This window comes from Canis lupus, chromosome 26 (genome assembly GCF_048164855.1).
Source record: "Canis lupus baileyi chromosome 26, mCanLup2.hap1, whole genome shotgun sequence".
NCBI classification, from domain to species: domain Eukaryota; kingdom Metazoa; phylum Chordata; class Mammalia; order Carnivora; family Canidae; genus Canis; species Canis lupus.
The window spans coordinates 42,747,602-42,766,634 of NC_132863.1; positions in this window are offsets into that span (position 1 = coordinate 42,747,602).

Sequence of the window (19,033 nt, forward strand, 5' to 3'; positions counted from 1 at the left end):
TTCCAAAACTGAGCTGTCACTAGTGGACTCAGGTACTAATGCGGTGAGAGAAGAAGTCCTGCGTTTTGAAGTATTGTATTCTCTACGTAATATTTTCCGGCTAAGCCAGCTGACGTTTCATTGAGGCACCTGTCCGTTGCCAGGTTGTAGCTCTGGTTGACATAAGAAAAATATTATTTTATATGAATCTCCTCTGCTTTTGCCCTTCAAGCTCTAGCTTTGACATTGTCTCAGAAACAGAGCTGGACAAAAGGTGACAATATTATTGGCAGGTAGTAATTTGAAAGGAACCCACTAATTCTTTCAATTGTATTTCCTTTAAAATGTCCTTAATCTGGCTTTTAATGTCTTACACAACAGTTTCAGGATATTGGTATTCTCCTTTGACAGGGTGTGTTGCTTCACCTCACAGACATGAGCAGAATGGCGACTGGAGCATTCTGTTATTTCCAGAGATTATTAATATGTCATCTTTCCCCTGATATGAATTTTTCAGAAATATCCAGTATTCTCTCAGATGAGTTTTCAAGACAATCTCTTGAATGCCTCCACATGACAAAAAAAAAAAAAAAAAAAAAAAAGATCAAATGATTTGTTGATAATTTGAAAAGACAGTTCTATGCAATGAACAAAGCTTACTGGAAAACATGCTGACTCTACAGTTTGTTTGTTTTTTAAACAGGAATGGTACATTCTCAACAGTGGAATCTGTGCTTTTTTTTTCCTTTGCTGCTCCCGTAGCAAACAGTAGGTGCATGCTTTGTGTTCACTGCAAGAAGTAACTTGACAAATTATGCTTCAACATTAGCAAGTGACACTGCAAACCTTTCAAATTTGGTAATGTATTTATAGCATGCACAAAATGATATAATTGATTTTGAAAAAGGGAAACATGCACTGCATTACTAGTATGGAACTGTCCAATTAGACCTCTCCTATTCTATGAATTGGGTATAATTTCCTAATTCTCAAGAATATTTATATAAAATAGTTCTTCTTGGGGAACATTCTGAGGGCCTTTTCACCATTATTTCAATAGGAATAACATTTACTTTGTTTCTAACTCCCCTTCTCAGCATGCAACACATGGCTCACACACATTACTTCCCTAGTAAAAATTAGTTCAATGAATTAATGAGGGCGAATGCATCTTTATTTTTAATTTCATAACTTGATTAGTCTCAGAGACTCGGTACACCATGTATGGGATAGGAGAAGCCTCTGCATTTTCTGTGAGTGGAAATTCTTTTGACAGGAGCTTGAATTGAAGATGAACCTCTTGAAAAAAACATAATTTACTGTTTGAAACATGTTAACTTGATTTTTTAAATAAAAGGAATCAAGTAAAAGAAGCCTCAGCTACTTCCAAATAGTAAAGCATATTTTCCATTGAGTAATAGCAGGTAACATTTAATTTATGAATTGTAATGAGTATCCCCGTTTCAGAAACTAATTGAATTTGACCCCGGTACAAATTTGTAATATAAAATGAACAAGAGGCCATAAGAAAATGCAAAATAGAGCTTAACACAGTGACCGCATCATATTAATATTTACAGGCCATAGAGACTACAGCTGATAAATGATCTATGCAACAGCATAATTATAGCCCTATCGCTGCAAATGGAAGTTTGATGTATACAAAATAAAGCCTGATTAAGTGTCATCAGAATGGCACCAATGGATCAGCAGCCTAAATAATGTCATGTTGAAGATGAAAACAATGACTAATTAGTTGTTCATTGTGTCATTAAAAAACAATGATACCTAGCATGGTCAGTTGCCATTTCAATTATGAATGGGCATTTTTCCCTTGTTGTACATGGAGACTAAATAGTTAGGTTTTTTTAAATTGCTTTTCCTTGGCATCTGGAATAGGTATTGTCAGTCAGAGTGTAATTTAAGTCACTCTGGCCAGATATTATTAAATTTAGTAGAGTGTGTAAATTATGGCAGTTAGCAAATTAACTTTTCTTAGTATAAACACTCCACAGAAAGTGCCTTTGTCTGAGAAGGATTTGTTTAAAAGTTATGAGGTTTGCTCCATGTTGTACAATTGCCCATCAGCTGCTCTAAAGGGGAGAAAAACTTGATTTCCTTTGAAGCCTACAGTTCCAGCTCCGCATCATCATAGGGCAAATGGAGATCATGCCCTACTGTTTGTCCATTAAGTGAGAGACGTCAGAATGTTCCAATTCCATGTGTGTGGAATGAGTTAATCACGAGGTGTTCACATGAGCAGAAGCTAAGAAGTTCCAATTGGTCCTTCCTGTGTCTCAGACTAGCCATCTATCCTGTTACACAGTTCTGCAGTTCCAGTTCTCTTGCTATTGATGTTTTAGAAATAGAGTATGACCTTGAACCCAATCTGGCCACTAGCTACCTTGAGCCACTAACTGGGGGTTTTGCTCATTTCTTTCTGTCTGGACCCTTGCTGCAATAATTCTTTGTATCATTAAAAACTCTTTGTTGCCAATGACAGAAAACTATTTCAAATTATTCTAATTAAAAAGGGGAATTTATTGGTTCACATAATTTAAAAGCTCAGAGTATTTGTTGCAGGCACAACTAGACCCAGCTGCTCAAATAACATCATCAAGATTCTTTCCTTTCATCTCCCTTTGTTCTTCTGTCATTTCTCTTGGCTTCCTTCTGAATCAAGTGCACACTCCACAGGTAGTGGTGGAGATGGCCACCACCAGCTCCATGTGTATAAGCAACTTGTAATTCCCAATAGTTCCAACAAAATTTAGGCTAAAAGATCATCGCTCTAATTGGCTTGATTAAATAATGTGACACCTTAAGCCCCCCATGCCCAGCCAAAGCATGTAGACTTTTACTATGGCACTTCAAATAAAATCAGGCTGCTCTAACCAGAGAAAGATAAAATGAATTCTTTTGGCAGATAAAACCAGCAACGATTTACCATATCTTCTGTAGCAGAAAGTGTCTAACTATTCACCAAACCCATGCATTTTCTTCCCAGCCACATAGGGAGATTGCAATTCTCAGCTTGCTTTGCAGTTAGGTATAATGGTGTGGTTGAGTTGCAGCCAGTGGAATGTGGGAGTACTGATGTCGCCAGCCTATTGGTAAGATCCATATAAACCTCTCATGGGAGGCTCTCATACTCTTCCCTGTGTGCCCACTGGATGTTAAACACTAGTCACCTTACCAACTGCAGGCTGAGGGTAACACTGCACCTGTTGACCCAAGTTCCTGAGTGGGACAGACCCTGCCTCTTCCTCTCCCACCATGTCCAGCTGAATCTTATGTGAGTGAGCAATAGAAAAAACAAACAAACAAAAAACCCCAGCAACAACAAAAAAACCCTACTGGTAAGCCATTGAAATTTCAGGGTTATTCTATTCTATCAACTAATATCCTCTAATATACTCCTTAAATACCTTATATGTCTTTTAATATATTCCAGCCCAATCTCCACGTTAAACAATTTCCTATTCAGAACAAAGAACTGTAACCAAATGAAGATTTCATCATTATATTTCCTTATGTCAGACATGATGAAGTTCCATTTATCATTATTTTATTTTATTTTATTTTGTTTTGTTTTGTTTTGTTTTGTTTTATATGTTTTGTATTCTAAAAATGTTTTGCCTACCCAAAGGTTGCAAAGACTATCTCCTATATTTTCGTGGAAAAGTCGTTCAGTTTTAGGTTTTACAATTTGAATTAATTTTTGTGTATGGTATGAGGAAAAGATCAATGTTCAATGTTTTCCTCATTGAATATCTAGATGATCCAGCCCAATTGTTTAAGAAGAATTTTTCTTCCTCACTTAAGTTGATTTGGCACTTTCATCAAAATCAAGTAATCATGTGTGTATACACACACACACACACACACACACACACACATATATATATACTTTCTTTTCTGGTCCACTGATACATAATTCTGTCTTTTCACTGGTGCCAAATTATATTTATTTCTGTAGCTTTACAATAAGTTAAGTGGCCAAATCCTCCAACTTTCCTCTTTTTAAAAATCATTTTGGTTAATCTAAGTCCTTTACATTTCCACATGAATTGTAGAAACTTCCCAGCACTATACAATGTTCCAGATTCATTGTGTACATTTTCCTTATTCCTAGACTCAACTATTTCTCGAAGGATCCCTGCTTCCTTTTACTGGATAATGGTATTAAAAACCAAGATCTACGTGCTAGATGTGCTCAATGCCACCGAAATGTCAATATTCGTAGCTAGCAGAGCAAGGAGATATATGTGTGTGTACAAACACATGTATACACATGGATCTGCAAATATTTTTATATATAACCATCTGTATCTATAGTACGCTAAACATGAGTTCATACTGCTGTCTCCTATTCTCATCCATTAAACCACATGGTACATTCCAGTCTTTTACTCTTGCTTATCCAGAACTTCTTATTCACCAGTGAGAAATCTGGTTCCCACTAGCCACTATTTCCTTAATTGTTCAATTAACAGTAAACATATATTAATACCATAACTGTTAATCTATACTCCATACTAAACAGCAGTGCTTACATACAGTTACTTTTGCCTTAAAAACCTCACTTATTTACAAAGGTACTTAGGTCGGCACTTTTTTCTTCCATCCCCTTCAGTGACTTCTTTCATACATTTGTATACAATTAGATTGTTTTGTCACTTTCTGCATTCCATCCAGGGATCCTCTGACCTCCTAACTGATTTTTAAATTTGTATGCATTAAGATTTACTCTTTGTACTATAAAGTTCTATGGTTTTTAACAAGTGCATAGTATTATGTATTCAAAATTACAGTATCATATCCTCCAGAATAGTTTCATTGCCACAAAGAATTCCCTGTGCTTATTCAACCCCTCCCGACCTTTGCTGAACCTCTGACAGCCAATAATCTTATATTGTCTATCATTTTACCTTTTCCAGAATATTGTAAATTGAAATCATACAATATGTAACCTTTTCAGACTGACTTCTTTCATTTAACAATGTACATTTAAGATTGATCCATGTATTTTTGTGATAATTTTCTCTTGCTGCTTTAAAGATTTTCTACTTATCCCTATTGATTTCAAATTACCTTTTAGCAGGTTGAGTATGATATGTCTAGGTGATTTTTTTCTGCTTATGCTACTTGGATTTTCTTTAGCTTCAAGAACCTGTAGAGTAATATTTTTCACTAAATTTCAACAGATTTACTAAGTGGTGAACCTTTCTCACCATTGTTTCTTCAAATAATTCTTCTGTCTTTTCTTTGTCTCTATTTGGAATCTAGTGATATGAATGTTGGGATGTCTAATATTGTCTTATATGTCTCTGAGGCTCTATTTATTTTTCTTCAGTATTTTTTGCCTATTATTTGGTTGTAAGATTTCTATTGTTCTATATTCCAGTTCCTGATTTTTTTCTGCTTCATCCAATCTGCTCTTGTGCCCATCTAATAAGTTTTCTATTTTTGTTACTGTACTTTAATGTCTTAATTTTTCAATTTTTTCTTTTTTGGTAGTTTCCTTTACTCTGGCACAATTCTCCATTTATTCACTTATTATTGGCATATCCCCTATTAATTACTTAAACATGCTTTCCTTTAATTATCTGAACACATTTATAATATATGCAGTAAAGTATTCATCTACTCAATCCAAAATGTGTTCCCACACAGAGTCAGTTTCTACTGTCTCCCTGTTTACAGAGCACAGGTAAGACTTTCCCATTTTTATCATGTGTCTTTGTAATTTTTGCTTAAAAATTACACATCATTGATGATGCAGTGTAGCAACTCTGGATTCTAATTATTCTTCCAAATGTAGTTGATATTTTTATTTTGTAGGCACATAATTTGCCTGGACTCCAACTGTAAAATCTGTCTCCCTCCTCACCAGTTTAGTCACAGATAACTATGCTGCAGTTTTATTTGTTTGCTTGTTCGGTTTTTAGCACCCTAATTACTGTCCATTTGCTTGTGTAATTAGCACTCAGCCAATGAATGATCTACCGCCTGGGTTTTATGTGGCTTAAGGAGTTCATTTAGATGTGCCATGGGTTTAAAGTTTCTCGGGATTTATAAAAAAGAATGAAATCTTGCCATTTGCAACAGTGTAGCTGGAACTACAGAGTATTATACTAAATGAAATCATTCAGAGAAAGACAACCATAAGATTTCACTCATATGTGGAATTAAAGGAACAAAACAGGTGAATATAGGGGGAAAAATAAAGAAGGGGGCAAACCAGAAAACAGACTCAACGAACTGAGGGTTACTGGAGGGGAGGTGGGTGGAGGGATGGGGTAAAAGTGTGATGGGTTTTCAGGAAGGCGCTTCTTGTGATGGGCACTGAGTGTTGTATGTAAGTGATGAATCACTAAATTCTATACCTGAAACAAATATTACATATAGGCTAACCAACTGGAATTTAAATAAAAAATTGAAAAAATTGAAACTAAAATAGCTTCTCTGGGCTTTCAATTTTTGTTAGATTCCTCCTCTCCCCTGCATACAGTTGAAAAGTCAGCTAGGAATATATGAAGAGTGCATCCTCTCAACTCTTCCAAAGATCTTCTATCCTCATTATTGTCCATTTAAATTCCTAACTGCTCTGCCACCTGCCCAAACTGAGTCCACCACCCCTGGCTAATAAAACTTTGGGTTTTTATTGCTTGAGTTGGGAGAGATGGACATGCCTCCAAGCAAGAAGTTTTACAAATTCACCCTTCTTACTTGAAACAGTAGAATTGCCCATGAGTAAACACTTCTCAAGTTGGTGCCTGTGTTTGGTCATTTTCAGTTGTTTTAAAAATAATTTTGTACAGTTTTATACTTGTTTCCTATGGTGAGGAATTGCCTGAACGTCTCATGCTGCTATACCAATAGCAGAAATGAATGCTTAAAAACAAAAAAGCAATACCTGCACATGATTGAAAATGCAAGAAACGTACATTTCAATGAAAATTCTCCTTTTCAGCAACCCTAGAAGGGAATCAATAAATGTCAGTAAATTATTGCACCCGTTGAGAGATATTTTATGTGTATATTAACATGTGTGGACATACATTAATTTTCTTTTTTCCCTAAATTTTTCTGCATATTTATTTTATTAGAATATTTTACATCCACATATAAAGATACTTCTTAATTTTATGCCTAGCCACTGTCTCACTGAATATATGTATACTAAATTTTGCATATTCAATACTTATAAACATTTAGATTTTAAAAATCTTTTATTATTGTAAGCATGCTACAATTAATAAAATAATAGGTAACTGTATTAGCTATATAGACCTGTGTAAAAATTTACCACACATTTTGCAGGTGAAAACACTTCCTGTGAATCAGCAATTCAGAATCAGTTTGCTTGAGTGCTTCTGGTTCAGAATCTGTAGAGCTAGCAGTCAGGGGGCTGAGGTCAATTGAAAGTTTGACTAGGGATGGAGATTGTGGTTCAAAGATGGCTCATTGACATAGCAATAGCCATAGTTCCTCACTAGATATCAGGGGGATCTCAGTTCCTTGCTACCACAGTCTTCTTAAGGCTGCTTTAGTGTCTTCATGACATGGTAGCTGGCTTCTCCCAAATTGTGTGATCCTGGAGAGAGAGTACAGTGAAGACACAATGTCTTTTATGACCTACACTTGGAAATTACGTTTCATCATTTCTAATCAAATGCTAATGGTTGAATGGGTCAGCCTCATTCAATGTGAAAGGGGACTACATAAGGCCATAAATATCATGAGGTGACAATCATTTCAAACCATGTTGGATGCAAATTGTAATATTCATACATCTTTTTCTTTAGCTTTCTCTATCTATTGCAGTATCTATTTTATGTCTATCCATCTATGTAAAAGATCTCCTTCTATAAGGATAAATTCCTAGCTATGGAATTGCTACATCAAATGGAATATGCATTTGTAATTATGTTGGACATTGCCAAAAACCTCCCCATGGGATCTCTTCGTAATGAGTAGTCTTGCTTAAATTTTTAGTCACTGAACTTTATTGGCTTGTTTCACAATAATACAGTTTGTCAAGGACATGCTTCCTATGAAGTATTGAAGCTTCTAAAACTTGTGACTGTTAGATTTAAAGTAAAAACTTAGGGATCCCTGGGTGGCGCAGCGGTTTGGCGCCTGCCTTTGGCCCAGGGTGTGATCCTGGAGACCCGGGATCGAATCCCACATCGGGCTCCCGGTGCATGGAGCCTGCTTCTCCTTCTGCCTATGTCTCTCTCTCTCTCTCTCTCTCTGTGTGTGACTATCATAAATAAATAAAAAATTAAAAAATAAATAAATAAAAAAAATAAAAAAAAATAAAATAAAGTAAAAACTTACATTATGAAGCAATGTGTAAATACCAGCAGCTTTGTAAGCAATATAAAGCCTCTGAATAAATAATGATTTGGATTTTGATCAAAGGAAAAGTTAAAGTACATTCTCCAAAACTGTTCTTCTAAGGTTCCTGTTCTCAAGGTTTGCAGAACACATGTCCTCTAAGTTTCCATAAGCAGAAGACAGAAAACATACATAGGAAATATAGAGATTCACAAAACATATCATTAAATCTCAGGATGTCTTTCAGAAGTGAAATCCACTTAATTCAGTATTCCTCAAACTTGGCTGACAATGAGACCTTTTATTTTGTAACATAACAATATGGCATAATATTGGGTGTAGGTTCCAGTAGAACAGGCAATGTGGAGTTTTTTGACAAGGTATTTATCTCTTTTTTTTTTCCTTTTTTTATTGTAATGTAATTCACATACCATAGAATTCATGGGTCTTATAATCACAAGGTTGTACAATGGTGACTGATCCAGAACATTTTCATCAGACCAAAAAGAAACTCTATATCTAGGAGGAATCACAGTCTATTCTTGCCCACCCTCTCATCCCAACCAGCCTCTGGAAACCACTAGTCTACTTTGTGTGTCTATGATTTTGTCTTTTCTAGAAAATTCATGTACACAGAATTGTGTAATATGTGACCTATGGAGTCTGGCTTCTTTTACTTTTCGTGTTTTTAAGATTCATTTATGTATCAGCACTTAATTCCTTTATGGGGCTGAATAATATTCTATTGTATGGATATATCACTTGTTGATTGCTTCATCAGTTAATGGATATTGTGCTATTTCTGCTTTTTGTCTAATATAAATAATGTTGCTATGATGTTTGTGTAAGAGTTTATTTGTATGAGTATGGACATATATCTTCAATTCTCTTAGTATACACCTAGGAGCAGAATTGACGAGTCATGTGGTAAATCTATGTTTAGGCCTTTGTGAAGTGATATTAATTTCTATACTTTGCTGTGTTAATAACGATTTTCAAGTTCACGGGAGTATGGAAACCATTAGCAATATTGGGGCAGTTTATCTTGAGCCAGCAAATTGCCATTCTTTTTGCCCACAGTTTATTCCTTTTAGTTTACTCAGTAAATGTTTAAGAAACAGAATTGAAGAGAGAAAAACTAAAAAACTGACCAAGCATCATGTGTTTCACAGATTGCATATAGTTTGATAAATACAGGAAAATTAGTAATTGTCCCTCCATTTTTCAGATAAATTTCTGTAAATAAGAAATTCGGTGACCTATTTTCTATCAATTATAGATAGTGCCTTCTGCTTGTGGCATTTTTTGGATGTAGCAGCTCAATTGTGTTCTACTATTTTTGAGATGGTGGCAATATGTTTTTGTTGGAAAGAAAGCCAATTGTTCTTGGAATAAGAAAACCAAAGAACAATTAATTTGGTACTGTTCTTTTGACTTTCTGTGGTTTTTCTTATTGAGTATGTATTAAAGAAAACTTTGTTTTTCTATTTGGAAGGCTTTGCTATTTTGTGTCAAGACAACCGATTCTTCATACGCAAATCAGAATTGTGTATAAAACAACAGTGATTTTCTAAGATTTTGGCAGCAGGTTTGTGTTGAAATATTTCATCTTCATTTTGATTCAGAGCTTTTGTGCTTTTTGGTTGTTGTTCGTTCAAATATGTAGTTTAGGTACAAATGTTTGCAGATGTTCCAAGCTTGATTTATTAAAATGGTTTCAGTACAAATCCCTTATGCAATTAAATGCCTATTCATGTGTTCTTTTCACAATGAAATGTTGTTAACAAATAGCTTTAATATAATAGCATAACAGTTAGGGGAAAACTTGGGAGCAAGTGCTTAATAGATATGAGCTAGTGTAATTTTACAAAAAAATAGCATTTTTTTTTTCACTCTGACTATAAAGTAGTGTGTGCACTTTATGAAGAATTTGGAAAATATAGAAAGGTTCAAGGAATACATATGACCTCTTCTGATTTCAACACCACAAAATAAGCACTCTTAATAGTTTATTATTCATTTTTTCCAAAGTTTTCCTTATTGCTGTTATTCTTGAAACTCGGGAATTTCATCCAGATTTGTTTAATGTGCATTTCTTATAATGAAGTTTCCTTAGAGGCTTCCTGAGTAGCTGCCATCACACTTAGAAAAAAGTCTATAGTACTAGTAGGAGAGGAATTCCATACTTGCTCAACTTTACATCAACTTGAGTTAAAATGTTGATATTCATTTATTTTAATTTGTACATCATCGTTAAATTTTGAAATGTCATTTTATTTTATTATTTTATTTTATTTTTAAATTAAATTTATTTTTTATTGGTGTTCAATTTGCCAACATACAGAATAACACCCAGTGCTCATCCCGTCAAGTGCCCACCTCAGTGCCCACCACCCAGTCACCCCCACCCCCCACCCACCTCCCCTTCCACCACCCCTAGTTCGTTTCCCAGAGTTAGGAGTCTTTCATGTTCTGTCTCTCTTTCTGATATTTCCCACTTATTTTTTCTCTTTTCCCCTTTATTCCCTGAAAGGTCATTTTAATAATTTAAAACATAATAACTTTTAAAACATGGAAAATTAATTTAATTTTTATCATTTACTTAATGTACTTTGCATAGCTGCATTTTATTAATTTTTTAGTTCTTTAGCTCATTTTATCAATAGAGCACACATTCTGTGAAAATCTTGATTATAATATTATAATTTTACAGAAATAAAAACAGGAAAAATATATTACGTGTTATAAATTTAAAGCATTTTATGAATTACCTATCTCATTACTTGTCCAAAGAGAACACAGGGACATATATAGTAACAGTTACATTTAGTACTTTTTGATAGGTTGCCAACTTTCAGTCAATATAAAAGCTTTGCATTTACATATTTTAAAAAATTGTCATCGTAACTGTACACTTGTGAAAATATGAAGGTGGATATATTTTATTTAGAGGTGCCTGGTAGTTCAGTCGGTTAAGCATCTGCCTTTGGCTCAGGTCATGATCCCAGGGCCTTGGGGTGGAGCCCCACATCAGGCTTTCTGCTCAGTGAGGAATCTACTTCTCCCTCTACCTCTGCCCCTCCTCACTAATGTTCTCTCACTTGCTTGTCACTCTCTCAAATAAATAAAAATTAAAAAATCTTTTTAAAAAAATATTTTATGTAATACAACATTAGCTGAATTTATCATTTTAAAATATTTAAACAAATGGCCTGTGGACCTCCATTAATGTGATGGGGCGGGAGGAAAATGATGGAAGAAAAAATTGGTTTTGAAATCTCTGAGAGATTCTGAGCAGCCTTATGGCTGCTGGCATCCTGGTAAAAAAGGCTGTTCCTAATGCAGAGATGAAAAATGTGGAGTAAGTGGAGTGAGTGTGTGTGTGTGTGTGTGTGTGTGTATGTGTGTGTCTCCCTATAATTGCTTTTACTCCTTTTCCAAAATGGGAATGGTGCATGGTGCCCAGGGTACTTGCATGTCAGTAATCTTTTTTTTAAATTATTTTTAAGATTTATTTATTTTAAAGAGAGAGAACGGGGGAAGGAGCAGAGGGAGGGAATCTCAAGCAGACTCCCCAGTGAGCCCAGTCCCAAGACCCTGAGATCATGATTTGAGCCAAAACAGTCAGCCCTCAAGAGACTGAGCGGCCAGGCACCCTGCATATCAGTAATTCTTTTTTTTTTTTTCATATCAGTAATTCTTATTCACTGTTCCAGACATGGCTACAGTTTTGCATCTCCTTGGGTATTTTACTAAATGTTTGGGGAGACATATGAGGAAGGTGATAAAATCCTCCAGTTGGACACCAAGGTCTTAAGCTGAAGAAGTCTTTTGTAATTCAGTTTTTGTTATCCTCAAATTTGTAACATTGCATTTCTTTAGTTCAGCTGCTTCTTTATTCTGTTTTACCAGTGCCTCCTCTGGTCTGAGCAGGGACAATTGCACTGCAAGTGACTAGTTATAAACTCAGCTTTAAATGAACACAAACAATTAGCTATTGTAATGACAATTATGCGGAAAGTGCACTTCCATTAGGTTCTCATCGGTTTAATGGCAGTTTTCAAAATCTAAATATGTTTAAGGGGCATTTATGTAGCATGATCGATTAATTTTATTTTAATAGCAATTATCTTAATTTAAACAAATCTATGAATCTGTGCTAGATGCCTTTCTGAGAGGTTATCAAGGTCTCTTTACACATAAGTTTAAAGCAGTTTATACTATGTGGGGGTCAATGTTTTCTTTTTGAAGATATTTGACAGTCCTAGGACACTTGTCATTTCTGTGTATCCAATGCAAAGTTGTCAATTTTTAACTTTCAAATGCACTCTAATCCGTTCATTCATTTGTTGACCAATGAACCGATACTTTTGCATATTAATAACTATATTTGATAAAGTCATTGATTTATTCGATGAAGACATGTGGGGCAGACCACTGTGCTAGATCTCAGAGGTGCTATGACTTCTGCCTTCATAGCACTGCAAATTTGATGATGGAAGTCAACAGTACACAGAAAGACAGTCGCACCCAGTGGAAAGAATCCTCTTAAGTTGAATACTTAGAAAGCCCTTATTCTAGAACTTGGAAGTCAGTATGAGCTTTTTAGGAGAATTAATATCCAAGTGGATGTCTGACTGGTGGGTGGAAGTTAGGTATAGAGATTCTCAGCCAAACACCAAGTTTTGTGAGTCCAAATCTCAGGGTATGGATCTGGGAATTGATGTGTAATATGTGGCACAGGTGGTGCTGATGATCAGAGAAGCTTGAGAAGGCTGGAAGACAGGATGATGCCCCCATTTTGTACTTGAGCAACCAGGTAGTGCTCTTCACAAATTTAGTGATGCCAGGTGGAGTCACTAGGGTAAAGAATGTGACGCAGATAAAATGAATAGATTTTCGTTTGCATTGGGTTTCCGAGGCCTGTGGGACTTCAAAAAAGAGCAGGCTCGCAGGCAGTCTAAGAGGAAGCACCAAGCTCAGGGGAGTGATCTGGTTAGAAGGCATAGCCTTAGGAAGCCAGTAGGGTCTAAAAGGTGGTTGGTAGCCATGCATGTAGCTGAGGCTGTTGATGAAGAGCACAAGGAGGGAGGGAGGATGGAAGAGGCCTATGGCCATTGAAGTAAAGGGAAGAAGAAGAGATTCCTGCAAACAGACTATTTGGGGAAAAAATAAGATTGTTGAACCAACTAAGTGAGTTAAAGAGAACTTAATAGAGGATCAGGATACCATCGATGGTGACAAGTCTCCAGTACGGACAGGAAGGAGAGTAAAGCATTTAACACTAAGGTTTTGATGCCAGGAATTGAGTTCTGGGTAGTGTAGCCACTTTTAAATGGGTTAAGGAGCTTTATAAAGAGTATTATAAAATAACCAGCTGCCCACTCAAGATAACATACAATCAGAAGCTAACCTGGATGGTTTATATTTTCTTTTCTTTTCTTTTTTTTTTTTTAAAGATTTTATTTCTCCATTTGACAGAGAGAATGAGCAGGGGAAGAGGGAGAAGCAGACTCCCGGCTGATCAGGAAGCCTGGGGCAGGATTTGATCCCAGGACCATGACATCATGAGCTGAGCCCAAGGCAGACACTTAACCAACTGAATCACCCAGGTCCCCTAGATTGTTTATATTTATTTACAATGGGACCTGATTGTCATCATTACTTATATTAAAGCTTCACGAATTCAGGTCAGGAGTAAATGGCGTTTCTGAAATTTTTTTTGTTAGTTTGTTTTATTTATCCAATTAAATCTAAAACATCTTAAAGTAGGAGAAATGTTATTTGGTTTGTAGATTACATTTCCATTTAGTGTTCCAAGGACAGTGGCCCTTTGCTGTGTTGCCCACCATGTTGCTTCCCAGCCATTGATTGTTATTATTTCAGGAAAGGGGTTTGCAATCTTTCCCTTGGCAAAAATCCCAAGAAATTAAAATCTGTCACAGGAAATCAGTAAGGCTAGTGAATCACTAAATAAACCAGCTCACCCTTCAGTCTCTCTAATGAATCAAAAGCGGTTGGGCAAAAAACATCAAGCAGGTACTTCCTCATGACTTTCTGTGTCTGAACAACCAGTTAAGTGATCAATTTTTATCATTTCTCACATCCCAGGAAGGGTCTAGGAAGATCCCTTTGCTCATAAATTGTATTGCATGTACTTTTTTTTTAAAGATGTTATTTATTTATTCATGAGAGACACAGAGGAAATGGCAGAGACACAGGCAGAGGGAGAAGCAGGCTCCCTGCGGCGAGCCCGATGCAGGACTCAATCCCAGGACCCCAAGATCATGACCTGAGCCAAAGGCAGATGCTCAACCACTGAGCCACCCAGGCACCCCTGATTCCATGTACTTTTAATTGTGTCTTTACGTCTCGATTTCTAGTGTCCAAGTAAGGTCGTAGAGCCAAGATTTAAAACAAATTCTGTCTAAGTTCAGAGCCTGAGCTCTTCTACATGTGCCATTCCCTGTTTCAACCCACTGCCTTCCTCCTTTCCTCCTTCCCTCCTTCCTTTCTTCTTTAATCTCCCCCTCCCTTCATTCTTTCTATCGACCTGGGTTTGAAAACAAGCAGTATATTTTACGAATAGGATCTCTATAAAAATCATCGCTCCTCTGATCACTGTACAACACAATTAAATGTATTCTAGACATGGGGGCTTTTGGTCCAGGATTCACAAAGAAAAGGGAGCAAATAACAAGAAGGAAAATAGTCATTGCCTTAATCAGACTCCTACCCAAGAGAAATGCACAGGTCTTTGAAATTTCAAGGGAAAGTCGCTACCAATGAAAAATTCTCCTATGCAATAAGCTGGTAGAAGAGATTGATGAAAGTAGGTACCCACGATTCATCGCCCTTAGCGATTTAGGTCTCAGCTTTGCATTCACGGAGAAACACTTCCCTGGTTGAGGATATGCTGAGTCAGCTGGCACTTGCTCACACAGCATGCTAAGAACGATCCATGAAAAATAAACTGTCTAGATGTCCCATTAGTAATGTGGAGAATGAGCCTGGTAGAAGAAAGAAGAGGCAAAAACATCTCCTTAAGGTCATTTTGTTCCTAGTTGAAATATACACTTTCAGAGGGGGGAATGGGGAGGGTGGGTACACGGTCAGCAGCGTCCAAGGGCCCGAGGACCCGGATCCTCCAGGGGCTGGTCTCCATCAGGCCTCTACCAGGAACGCTACTCACCATCTCACCGATGCCCTGTTCAGGGTAGGTAGGAGTCCTTCCATTTCACAGACGGCAAAACTCAGATGGAAGCTGCTCAGCACACCACCTTCATCAGCCTGTGAGATGCGCATGTGTACAATGAAAAGGGCTCTCTTTGGAAAACATAATATTAAAATCTTTTATATCTGGCAACCCGGTTGGGACCTCTCTCACTTCTGAGAGCTTTTGCTGTATATCTGCTTAATAAACTTCTATCCTTCTATCCACAAAAAATTAGAATAGAATAGAATAGAATAGAATAGAATAGAATCTTTTGTATTATACAAGTTTTAGAATTATTTAAAGGTACGTTCCATGTGCTGGAATGTGATAGGAATCAGGAGCTAAAGATTGGTAATGATTTCTGCCGCCCTTGGGAAAATACGCAGTGACAGAGCAACAAAGAAATAGTTGGTACCAGTGACACTGAGCGACCATAAGAAAACTTTTGTGCTCCAAACTGTTAAATTTTGGTGTGAAATACAATTCCACCTTTTGCCAGCTCTACTGCCTGTAGCTTCTCTTCTTTGTAAGGAAACACTGTGAGGATACAACAATCTTCTACTTACTGTCTAGTCTTGTGTTCTACCAAGAGAACAGGATCAGAAGTTACTATTTTATGTTATAGGCTTTAGGCCTCCCAATGATAATTTGAACACAGGGTATTTGCGTGTGTGTGCATTTTACAGTCTTGCACACATACAGTTCACACACATGCACACGCTTGAGTTTGCAAATTATATGCCAGGAAAAATGTGGCAGATTAATACTCCTCTCATTTTTCCCATTGGGTCTCTTAATCGATGTTAGATATCATCTGGTCTTTAATGATTCTATATAGGACCTCTGTCTCCAAGCTACATAATCATCGTCGTTACTTTATTAATAATATTAATAGCAGGAATTGGTCTAAAGCTTATTAGGAATCAAGAACTGTGCAGTGATTTTATATTCATTCCACCATTTAAGTACTTACTGGATTTCTTATGTATGATACCCCACATACTCTCGCCATAGTCACAGAGCAGAAAAACAGTAAAGTCTGTCAATAGATGAGCTATAAATATATAATCACTATTTATAGCTTATAAAACCTTTAAAATTCAGCCTACCATAAACGTAGTCATCCATTTTGCTGATAAATATCAACTTTTAAACAAAGCATAAAATAGAGACTTAATTTTCAAATAGGTTTGAATATTAATTTATGAGCACCCTCAACTAATGGCCACAGCCTATCCTGACCTCTTCTATCTCTGCAAAGAAGCTGTGCTTAAATTGCAAATCATTTTTATCAACTCATTAAAACAGACCCTCCATTAAGCAACACTTGGCCTGCCTCCATTCAGTTTGTCCATGTACTTGAACATTAAAGTATCATAGAAATAAATCTGTCTATGTGACTTCAGAAAGTTTCTCAATATAATGGGAGGAAAGAGATTATTTCTAAAGCTGGGGTTGAAGTTTAGGCTAAAAGTAGAACAGGAGTCTTCTTATTACAAAGATAATTTCTTTTTTTTTTTGTTGGGGGAAAAATGCTTCAGTGGACACACTGGTTATAAAAATGAGCCCTAGTCTGAGGAAAAAGTTATATTAACATTTAGGAGAAGAAATTTAGGGCAGCCCCAGTGGCTCAGCGGTTTAGTGCCGCCTTCAGCCCAGAGCGTGATCCTGGAGATCCGGGATCGAGTCCCACGTCAGGCTCCTTGCATGGAGCCTGCTTCTCCCTCTGCCTGTGTCTCTGCCTCTCTCTCTCTTCTCTGTGTTTCTCATGTATAAATAAATGAAATCTTAAAAAAAAAAAAAAAAAGGAGAAGAAATTTAGACAAGAAGCATGTGATTGTCTCTTGCTATTTGCCTCAGTGGAACCATCCCTCATTTTTCTGACAATATCCCCAAATTTTATTTGAGGTCCTCCTTAATTATTTATTTATGTGATCTTGTTGGTACCTCCCTGGGCCTGAAGCAGTGATCCTGGCTTAGGCCATGACCTGCATGATTGTTTTAGTTGGCCATGGTCAGTCAAATAGGAATAAACTTTAGGACTCTTACTGGAAAAGGCATTCTCTCTTTCCCATTGTACTTGAACATAACACCATAGGGACTGCCCTCACATGGAGCCCAAAAGTGTAGCAAGCACAGAGAAACCAGAACCAAACCATGGAAAATGGGGCTGAAAGACCTGCAATCTCCTTGCCTCTATGAGTGCCACTGGACTGTATGCCATGTGACTTTCAGGTCTGAAATATCCTGGGTATTTCACAATGTCTGTATGCCTGGGTTCATGCTTTTCTGTGTCTGTTAACATAACAGCCCTTACATAATAAATAGAAAGAATAGAGACAATCAAATTGATGGTCACCTAGTGTATTTTCCTTTAGAGGACATTCATCATGGGCAGTGAACTTCCATCTACATATTTTGCACAAATAGGGAAGAAGCTAACATCTTCAGAACAATGCTGTGGAGGAAGCTCAGTCCTGATTCAGAAGCCCCGGTTGCCACAAAACTGAAATGCTTGCTTCTGCATTCAGCAGCTATTTATCTGTGTTCTGCGCATAAGTGTCCACTTTCCCTTTTGCCCTCTGGAATAAAAAATGCTTTAGGTGTGTGAAGAGGACAGGAAGAAAGAAGAGGGAGGCAGGAGAGACTGGAAATGCCAGGGTTATGTTAAATTAAATTTCGAAGAAAGCCAATTCCTTTGGAACTCTTTCTTGCCATCAATTTTGCGTTTCCCCTCCGGTCCCCCACCTCCTCCAATTCCCAGGCTTTAAACAGGATGAAGGGTTAAACCTTTTTCTGGTGCAGAAGTATTTATGACTATTTACGTGCATTTAGTCAAGAGAGAAAATGTTTTATTAGCAGACCGCTGTGGGGGAAAATTGATCTGCCTGCTTTATGTGAGAAAGTAAATGTGTCCCTTTAACCTAAAATTGGTGCATCAAACTCTACAAACTCCAATTATCTTGACAAAAATGATTTAACCAACCACAGAACAAGAGGGAGACCAAAGAAAAGGACTCTAGAGGAAGAAAAAGATACTGTCAGGCCTAAGCCTCGGGCGCCTCTCCATGAGAAACCTCCGAAGTGGAACCAAATACCATCCCAGAGGATGGAGTACTCTGGGAGATTTGTGTGCAGGAGAATGCTGTGTTTCACATTTAATAATAATATGTGATCTTTCAGTTTCTGTTGAGCAAAATCCAAGTTTTGTTTTCAGTTCAGTTAGATCATTTCCATTTGCTCGCGAACATAAAATGAGATCTCACATTAAACAACAAACAAACAGACATAAATTCTTCCACCATCCCCATGTTTCCTCAAGAGTGTCTGGGCACCCTGTAAATAGTTGTGGAATGAGACAAAAATCAATACTATAAATTTGTGAAAGTGTTTACTAGAATTTGGCTGAAAAGCCAATTTATATTCTTGCTTATTTTGATAACATCTCCACCCCCACTGAGCGCTAGCACTGGTCTGAACAGTATTTACTTA